This window comes from Petaurus breviceps, unplaced genomic scaffold (assembly GCF_028583685.1).
Source record: "Petaurus breviceps papuanus isolate PSGF00001 unplaced genomic scaffold, PetGlider_PUasm1.0 126, whole genome shotgun sequence".
Lineage (NCBI taxonomy): Eukaryota > Metazoa > Chordata > Mammalia > Diprotodontia > Petauridae > Petaurus > Petaurus breviceps.
This window is the reverse complement of record NW_027185655.1, coordinates 5,345,551-5,355,924: the sequence shown is the minus strand read 5'-3', so window position 1 is coordinate 5,355,924 and position 10,374 is coordinate 5,345,551. Positions and strand designations below refer to the sequence as shown.

The following is a 10,374-nucleotide window of genomic DNA, read 5'->3' as shown; positions in this document are numbered from 1 at the left end:
ATAGCAGAATGCCCTGATATAGAAGGGATGATGAGTTTAGGTGGGTGAGGAATAAGAAAAGCATTTCCATGGTGAGGAAATCGAGATGCCAAGTACTGAGTGTGGAAGGCTGGCAGCTGTCAGGCTTAACCTCTGACAGATAGAAAGCCTCCCTCCATCACCCATCTGTTCCTTAATCATTTTCTATATTGAGAAGCAGGGGGTTATTTTTCCATTTTTCCCCCTTCTCATTCTTAGGGTTTTTAAGTCAGATCTACCTTCTGATTTTCATCAAGAATGACTTTGAAGAGAATTGGCTGATTTCCAAAAAGCTCCTGAGGGGGCATATTGTGAGAACCAGGAGTTTCTCTGTGAACCATGGACCAGCCTATGAATAAATGATTTGTTAAGTACTGACTGTGTGCAAAGCATTGTACTACCATACTACTGTGGATATCAGGAGAAAAGTCAGAAGTATCAGCTCTCTGGGGGCTCACATTCAAATGGAAAGTACTCTGCATACCTTAAAATGCTATACGGATGTTAGCAATTGCTATAAATAAAAGAAATGGTTTACTACCTCCAGACAAGTCTTTCCAAAAATCCTGACGGTAAATAGAAAGCACGTATGCTTATAGCTAAAGAAAAAAAAATCTGTACTCACTGGTATCTTAAAACCTATTTACTTTATATATTATGTTGGTAAGCTCTATTCACCTTTATTTGTTAGTAATTGAGAAAAAAAGTAGAACATAAAATTCTCAACTATTTCCCTCATTTTCTCTCAACCCTTCAACACTTGGCTCTGTTGGGCATAAAAAAACCCAGCTAATTTTCTGAACTTATTAAATGTTAATTGACTGACAGAACATTAAGTGGCATGAAAGAAACTTCAAAGTTTCTAATGTATATAGAGAACTAGCATTTTGTTTACTCTGAGAAATGTGGATCCTAGTTTAATAACAACAGCAGCAGTAGCAACACTCTGAACAACCATCCAGGTAAGGCCATCTGACATAGAAGGAACACCCCCATATTTTTTGGCTATTTTTAATGTAAGTATGATTATGAATTAAAGTGGGGAAATGAAAGAATTATTGGAACACCTGACTCATTTTTATGGGATCAGCATCCTGAAACTGACATTAATCTGTGCCATGATTTCAGGGGAAATGTTTTGGAAGGCACCAAGACTGAATGGTTGGTGATCTTCATTTAAAAAAAAAAAGAGAGAGACATCAAAAGTTGGTGTAGTGTAGCAAGTTAAGAACTGACCTTGAAGCCCTGATTCAAATCCCTTTCTCGATCATATACTGACTGTATCTCTGGGTAAATCACCCCATTTTACTGCTCCAGGCAAGTCTCCAAGACTATCTGCTTCAGAGAAAGTGTAATCTGCATTGATGGGAGGGATTTCCTTATTTGGGAGTTCCTGGTAGTCATGAAATTATAGGTCTTGTTTAGGGTCTTCCTGTTGAGATGATTTTCCATCTACTCTTTCTACATCTTGTAAGTGCATAGTTGTTGGCAGATTTGTCTCTCCCAGTGAACTCCTTCAGGCTAGTGACCATGTATTTGCCTTTTTCTGTGTCCCCAAGTTTAGCACAGTGCCTCAGATCTAGTAGGTCTCTAATAAGTGTTTCTCTATTAGAGGTAGTTAGGTAACTTGGTGAATAAAGCATTAGACTTGGAATCAGGAAGATCTCAAGTTGAAATTCTCTCTCAAACATATAATCATCATGGGACCCTGGTCAAATCACCTAATCCCTCTTAGTCTCAGCTTCCCCACCTGTAGAATGAGACTAATAGTACTGAAATCATTGTGGGGACCAAATGGGACATTTGTAAATTCCTTTTTAAGCTTTACAGTGTTAGAGAAATACTTGCTATTATTGTTTATTCTGTGGTTGACCACCCTTATCCCTATTTGTACAAAGAAGCCACATATACTTAGCCTTTTCAATGAAGGCAAATTCTAAAATTAAGAGACTTTAACTTGTACCAAACAGAAACCATAGGAGAGACTTCAGGGGAAATTTAAGGAATCAGAAAACCCTCAAAGGCTGTAAAAGGCCATAAAAGCATGAAATTTTTTTTCTTAGAGAATTATCTAAGTTGATGGAGGGGTGGCATCCTAGTCAGGCTCCTCAAATCCAGACAACTTCATGAATTTCTTCCAGACATGAGACGCCTATGTAAAGTTGTCATTAAATGACCATATGCCATGAGATTTCCACATGGTACAGCAAAGGTCTTCCTTCCAAGATAGCAGCCTATGAATTTTCCTATGTGACATTCTAAAGCCAGAACTCAAATCCTTTTCCAAGAAAAACATGGAAGCTGGTACCAAACCTGTGGCTCAGAGGAGTGAATGGCACTCAGAAACCTCAACCCATTGATGACTGATTATAGGTCTGATGAAATCATTACACTTACAGCTAGTTACTACATGTTAGGAAGTTCCATTCAACACCACACAATGTGACTATATCACGAGAAGTAGAACCACTTATGGAAGGGCCCCTACCCACACTAAAAAGCATGGTGACACTCTCTTCCATTTCAGGCATTGGAAGACAGTCACCACTCCTCAACTATGTCTTTGTACCCCCAACCTGCAGGTGCAAATACTGAGTCACTGGGCTTGACCTTATGCCATGTTAAGCTTTGATGAGAAGACACAAACAAGACATTCAGGGCTCCCAAAGAATCCAAAGACTGAGTATGCCCTGGAGAAGGCTTCTAGGGAATCTGCCCTTCTTCTTCACCTTCTGGCAAGACCCAGAGGGAACAAACTCCCTGGCAATGGAGGAGTTCAAGCAGAGGTGTGGACTGATCACTTAACAAGGGAAGATTTTTCTTGGCTTTTCAAGTATGGGGAAGCAGGAAGCCAGAGATCAATGGGAAAGGGTACAGAGAAACACAGAAGCTTAGAAAGAGCTTCTTGCTGGGCCCTGCCTTCTAGAAAATAAGAGAATGGATTGGTAGCTCTTTAGAACAATCACAACAAAAATAATCATGCCAGGTGAGCAGCTTTAGATGCTTCAACACCAGATAATTCACAATCACAAACATAAAGGAATATCATCTAATCCCCCCCCCAATGTTTTCATTTGCATCATTCTAAAACAATGGGCTTGCTTTAAAATATAAAAAGAGAGAGACCCGTTTAATTTGTTGTTCAGTCCTTTCAGTTGTGTCTGACTCTTTGTGACCCCATTTGGGGTTTTCTTGGCAAAGTACTGAAGACGTTTGCCATTTCCTTCTCCTTTTCATCTTGCAGATGAAGAAACTGCAGCAGACAGAGTTAAGTAACTAGCCCAGGGTCACACAACTGTTAAGTGTCTGAGGCCAGAATTGAATTCAGGAAGAGGAGTCTCCCTTATCCAGGCCCAGAACTCTCTCCACTGCACCACCTACCTTCTCTGGTCCCATGGGTCTTAACCTTTTTCTTCCTGATTTCTTACAGAAATTTTTCTTTAGCCTGGAAGCTTTGGGTCTGGGTTTTGGCATTTCTGAAAGTTTTTAATTTGAGGTTCTTTTCAGGAGGTGACCACTAACTTCCCTTTGTCCTTATCTATTTATTATTTTCCCAAATACTCTAATTTCCTTCTTTTTCTCTTATTTCACCTCTTCCTTGTTTTTTTAACATCCATTCTTGGAGATCTCCTAGTCAATCCATCCCTCATTCTTGGTTTCTACTTAATCACAGTGTTGTTATCTTAATCTTTTGGTATTTTAGTTGAGAGTTTTCTACAATCCTAATTCTGGTACTGGAACTTTGTGCCAGAGCAGGCTGTGATGCCCTGTACACACAAGAATGAGGTGGCTATGCCCAGGCCCTATTTCACACCTAGAGGCCTAGCATGCAGCATTCTTCTACAGGTAAAGTACTTCATTTCTCAAATCTTTTCAAACAATAGGCACTTCTGAATATTTGTGAAGCAGAAGCCTGAAACAGAAGTAGGACAGTATACATTGGGCTAACTTGGCCTGCAACCTTGAGGCCCCATGTGGCCAGCCCCCTAGGTCCTCAAGTGCAACCCTTTGACTGAATCCAGACTTCACAGAACAAATCCCTTTCAGGAAGTTTGAAGTTATTCAAAGGGCCACACTTGAGGACCTAGAGGGTCACATGTGACCTCAAGGTTGCAGGGTTTCATCCCTGGAAGGTGAAAGGTCACAAGTGCCAAGGATTAAAAAGAAAATATCTCAAGTAGCTTTACTACTCTTTAGTGGAATCACTTCAGACTAGTTTAGAGTTTAAAGGATTACTTATTTCAATGCTTACCCTGAATAGTCACTAACAATTATGGAAGTTAGGAGATGCAGAAGCATTTGTAACATAGGCACTTTTAGATAAACCTCCAGTATGATAATACCTGATGGCATGGTGAATAGAACACCATGACTGGAATCAAGAAGATGTGAGTTCAAATCCTGCCTTAGACACCAGCTGTGTGATCCTAGAGAAGCTGCTTAACCTCGGACTGACTCACTTTCTTCATATAAAAATGGGGATAGTAGGGTGGAGCCCAGATGGCAGTGTAGAAGCAGGAAAAATCAGTGAGCTCTCCCCATAATCACCTCAAATACCTATAAAATATGACTCTAAACAAAATTTAGAGCTGCAGAACCCACAAAGTGACAGAGAGAAACAAATCTCCCACCAAAGATAGCCCAGCAGTGCTGCAGGAAGGGTCCATCACAGCATGCTGGGAGCAGAGCCCAGCCCCACATGAGCCTGCAATTTTACCCCAGGGCATCCCTGACCAGCAGCTGCAGGGGACCTCAGGAGAATGGATCACCAGCAGCTGGGGTGGTTTCCAGAAATATCAACCCATAAATGCCAGAGAAAAGGGGAGAGGTCAGTGTAGAACTCTGTTGGAACTGGTGGGGATGGAGGTGTCATCCAATCTTTGTCCCTGGAGTGAGAAGTGGCAGAGGGATGGCCCTGCAGCCACATCCACTTGGTTGCTTCAGAGCTCCTGTCCTGAGGATTGTAGGGGGGCCAAGTGACCATTCAAAGAATAACTTATCAAAGTTGAACTATTAACTTTCCTACACAGAAAAATAATAATTGTAACTTATGAAACTTTTCTCAGTAGTTGAAGGGAATAGAAATATATATATATATATATATATATATATACATGTCTATATATGAGGGTATATGGGCATATGAATACATATGTGAAGGTGTGTATATATGTTTACAGGTATACATAGATAGAGGGCACAGGACCAATTTAACAGGAAGGGGTGATACTTAAAAGGTGAAATTTAAAGGTGAGAGAGGAATATAATGAGAGGAGATGGGGAGACACAGAATTGGGTAAACTATCTCTTATAGAAGAGGCAAGGCAAAATGGTTACAATGGAGGGGAAGAATAGGAAAGCAAAAGGGAATGGGTCAACCTTATTCCCATTGAATTTGGCTTGAGGAGGGAATGAAATACACACTAAATAGGGCATCTCACCCTCTAGGAGAGTAGGGGGGGAAAGGGGATGTGAGGGGGGATAATGGATGGGAGGATAGGCTGGGGGGGGAAGTTGGGAGTATCCACTTTTGAAAAGGGATGAGATCAAGTAGAGAATAGAACAAGTGGGAAGTGGGATAGGAGGGAGGGAAATATAGTCAGTCTTTTTTTTTAAGCAATTGGGGTTAAGTAACTTACTCAAGGTTACACGACCAGTTATTTCTGGGTGTGGTGCTAGGTATCCGAGCCCGGATTTGATCCCCAGGTCATCCCAACACTAGAGCCGGTGCTCTTACTCGCTGAGCCACCTGGCCACCCCTAAATATAGTCAGTCTTTTACAATATATCTAGTATGTTATTGTTTTGCATTAGCCACACATGTACAACCTATACTGGACTGTTTATCTTCCCAGTAAGGGTGGGAGACAAGGGAGAAAGGGAATAATCTGGAATTCAAAGTTTTAAAATCAAATACTCAAATATATATATATATATATATATATATATATATATATATACATATGTATATATGTTTATACTATTATTAATACTATTTTACATGTAATTGGGAAATAAGATATACAGGCACTGGGGCATAGAGATCCACCAGAAAAGTTGAAAGGGGTATGGGAGAAACTATGGGAGAGAGCAGCTTGAAGGAGGGGATATCCTGTGGGACTGCTATTTTGGGGCGGTGGGTAGGGGAAAAATGGGGAGAAAATTTGTAACTCAAAATCTTGTGGAAATGAATGATGTAAATCAGAAGCTAATAAAGCATTTGAACAAAAAAGCCAATGAGGGGAAGAATGCCTTAAAAATTTAAATTTGCCAGATGGAAAAAGAATTTCAAAAGCTCATTGAAGAGAATAATTCCTTCAGAATTAGATTGGAGCAAATGGAAGCTAATAACTTTATGAGAAATCAAGGTACTATTAAACAGATCCAAACAAATGAAAAATAGAAGGCAATATGAAATATCTTATTGGAAAAACCACTGACCTTGAAAATAGATGAAGGAGAGATAATTTGAAAATTATTGGACTACCTGAAAGCCATGATCAACAAAAAGAACCTAAAAATCATTCTTCAAGAAATTCTCAAGAAAAAATTTTCCTGATATTTTAGAAACAGAGGGAAAAATATAAATTGAAAGAATTCACTGATCATCTCTCAAAAAAGATCCCAAAAAGAAAACTCCTAGGAATATTATAGCCAGGTTCCAGAGCTCTCAGATCAAGGAGAAAACATTACAAGCAGCCAAGAAGAAATAATTTGAATATTGTAGAAACACAATCAGGATAACACAGAATCTAGCAGCTTCTACATTAAGGGATCAAAGGGCTTGGAATATGATATTCCCCAGGTCAAAAAAATTAGGATTAAAACTAATAATCACCTACCCAGCAAAACTAAGTATAATGATCCAGGGAAAAATGTGGTCATTCAATGAAATAGAGGACTTTCAAGCATTCTTCATGAAAAAACCAGAGTTGAATAGAAAATTTGCCATTCAAATACAAGAAGCAAGAGAAGCATGAGAAGGTAAACAGGGAAAAGAAATCATAAGGAACTTATCAAAGTTGAACTATTTACATGCCTACATGGAAAAATGATCATTGTAACTTATGAAACTTTTCTCAGTATGAGGATAGTTGAAGGGAATATAAATGTGTGTGTGTGTGTGTGTGTGTGTGTATATATATATATGCATGCATACATCTATATGTCTATATAGGAGGTTATATGGGTGTATGAATACATATGTGAGTGTGTGTATATATGTTTACAGGTATACATAGAGAGAGGGCACAGGATCAATTTAACAGGAAGGGATGATACTTAAAAGGTGAAATTGAGAGGTGAGAAATGAATATAATGAGAGGAGATAAGGAGAGACAGAATGAGGTAAATTATCTTATATAGAAGTGGCAAGGGATAACTGTTACAATGGAGGGGAAGAATAGGAAGGCAAAAAGGGGACAGGTCAACCTTACTCTCATTGAATTTGGCTTAGGGAGGGAATGACATACACACTAGATAGGGTATCTCACCCTACAGGAGAGTAGGAGAGAAGGGGATGAGGGGGGATGATGGAGGGGAGGGCAGGTTGGGGGGAGGGTAATTAGAAGCACACACTTTTGAAAAGGGACAGGTGAAAGTAGAGAATAGAGTAAGTAGGGGGGATAGGATGGTGGGAAATACAGTCAGTCTTTCATAATATATCCATTTTGGAAATGTTTTGTGTAACTACACATGTACAATCTATATTGAATTGCTTGTCTTCCCAATAAGGGTAGGTGACAAGGAAGGATGAAAAAGAATCTGGAATTCAAAGTTTTAAAATAAAATGTTAAAAAATTATTATTATTATTATTTTACATGCAATTGGGAAATAAGATATATAGGTACTGGGGTATGGAAATCCATCTTGCCCTATCAGAAAGTTGGAGGGGGGATGAGGGAGGATATAGGAAACAGCAGATTGGGGGAGAGGGTATACAATGGGATCACTGTTTTGGGGTGATAGGTAGGGGAAAATTTTGTAACTCAAAATCTTATGGAAATGAATGATGTAAACTAAAAATAAACATAAAATTTTATTTTAAAAAATGGGGGAAATAATAGTACCTTCCCTCTTCCCCCAGAATTTGTGGGAAGATAAATAAGATTAATTTTGCAAAGGATTTTGCAAGTATTAAATTATTATATAAATGCTTTTGTTCCTGTTGGTTATGGTGGTGGTAGTTATGGTGACAGTGCTGGTTTTCATTATTGTTTGGAAAGGAAGGAAGGAATAAGCATTTATTAAATGCCTACTAGGTACCAGGCCCTGTGCTAAGTGCTTTGCAAATATCATTTCATTTGATCTTCACAACAACCCCAAGAGGTAAATGCTATTATGATCCCCATTTTACAGTTGAGGAAACTGAAGCAGACAGAGGTTAAGCAACTTCCCCAGAGTTACACAGCTAGTAAGTGTCGGAGGTCGTATTTACATCATAGACTTCCTGACTGTAGGGCCTCCAGGGAGTGGCTTGGGTCTCTGTGTCTTAGTTGAGTTTACCTGGAATCTATTCTTCTTTTTCTTCAAACATTAGACACAAGTATTTAGTACCAACGTAATCTTTCAGCTCATCTTACTTTAGGTTATTATGGCTGCTTACCCATCCAAAACTTTCAATATTATAAAAATTGAATTAGTAGAGTCATTCATTTGTACACCAAAATAGTTGCATGGCTGTTAGTTTAACAATTATATTTTTTTCAATATTATTGAGTTATTAATAAAATAATAAGGGATGGGCACTAGATCTATGAATTTGCTGGTGTCAGGGATCTTTCTCACCAATGATACCTTCTTGACCACTTATATTCTTGGGGGATGGGAGGTTGTTCAGAGCAGTGGTGTTAAATCCAAATAGAAATAAGGGTCATTAAATTATACTTGAGAGTCTCTGAAGGCTGCATATTAATATACTTTTAAAATTCATTATTTGCGGTTGTATTTGATCATTTTAGTCATGTCTGACTCTTCATGACCCCATTTGGGGTTTCCTTGGCAAAAACACTGCAGTGTCATTTCCTAATCCAGCTCATTTTATAGATGAGGAAACTGAGGCAAACAGGATTTAATGGCTTGCCTAGAGCCACATAGCTAGTAAGTGTCTGAGAATGGATTTGAACTCACAAAGATGAGTCTTCCTGACTCCAGGATTAGCACTCTAACCACTGAGACACCTAGCCATCCTAAAATGTAATATCATCTATGTTTTATCATATTTTTCTTAATTTTTTAAAAAAATTCCAATTACATTTTAATCTGTTTCAGACAATAGAAGTGCTGTGTCCATGTGTTTTGATACCTGTGGACTAGAGGACTAAAAGGTTAAATGCCACCCAAGACCAAGCAACCAGTAAAGGTTTGTCATATGTGAGACTTGAATCTAGGTCTTCTCATCACATCACATTACCTTGCTTTGATAATGATGATAATAACTATTATTATTCAGACTTCTTCATATATTTGCTTTTCCCTGATGCACTAACTAGGCTAATTTACTTTACGCTGGTTTTGGATATCATTTAGGACATTCTTATTTCATTCAGGAGGTTATCATCATCAAGCCAGGCAGAAGACATGGAGGCATGCACTCGCTAAGTCATTTGCTATTGTCATGGAGAATTTCCAACACAGAGTACAAACAGAAAAGGTAGTCCCTAGAGATGGTGAGGTCTTCTAGAAAGATTCTTCTGTTTATAGATGACATTGTACTGATAGTATCATCACCTGGAAAATTTCACAGTCTCCTAAGTGTGATTCATAACCACTTAACAACTCAACTTTACTATTGGACCAGAAAAACACCCAAGTATGTGGAGACGACCAGTTGTATAGGCTATGGTATGCAAAAGAATTGACGCATAAGTATGTATATCTTATATAGATACTAAGGTTATACAATAAATTATGTCCAGAATCAGTGAGGAGGAAAAGAGTGGGTTGGATTTCATTTGAGAAATTATACAATATTGACAGAAAATGCTATCCACATCTAGAGAAAGCACTATGGAGTCTAAACGAAGATTGAAGCATATTATTTTCACTTTTTTTGTTTGAATTTTTTATGACTTTTTCCTTTTGTTCTGTTTCTTCTTTCACAACATGACTAATGTGGAAATATGTTTTCATGATTGCACATGTATAACCTATATCAGATTGCTTGCTGTTTTGGGAAGGGGGAATGGAAGGGAAGAAAGGAAGGAGAAAAATTTGGACTCAAAATCTTATAAAGATGAATGTTAAAAACTATCTTTAAATGTAATTTCAAAAAATAAAATACTATTTACCCCAAAAAAGAAATTGCATAATACTTTTAATGGCTTCAAACTTTTTCTCAAACAAAGGGCTATATTT

General features: G+C 38.3%; 1 protein-coding gene across 3 annotated transcripts in view; it reads right to left on the bottom strand.

The window, feature by feature from the left end:
• Positions 1-10,374, bottom strand: part of MTHFD2L (methylenetetrahydrofolate dehydrogenase (NADP+ dependent) 2 like) — a 123,041-nt gene that overhangs the window by 48,321 nt on the left and 64,346 nt on the right. The window lies entirely within an intron of this gene.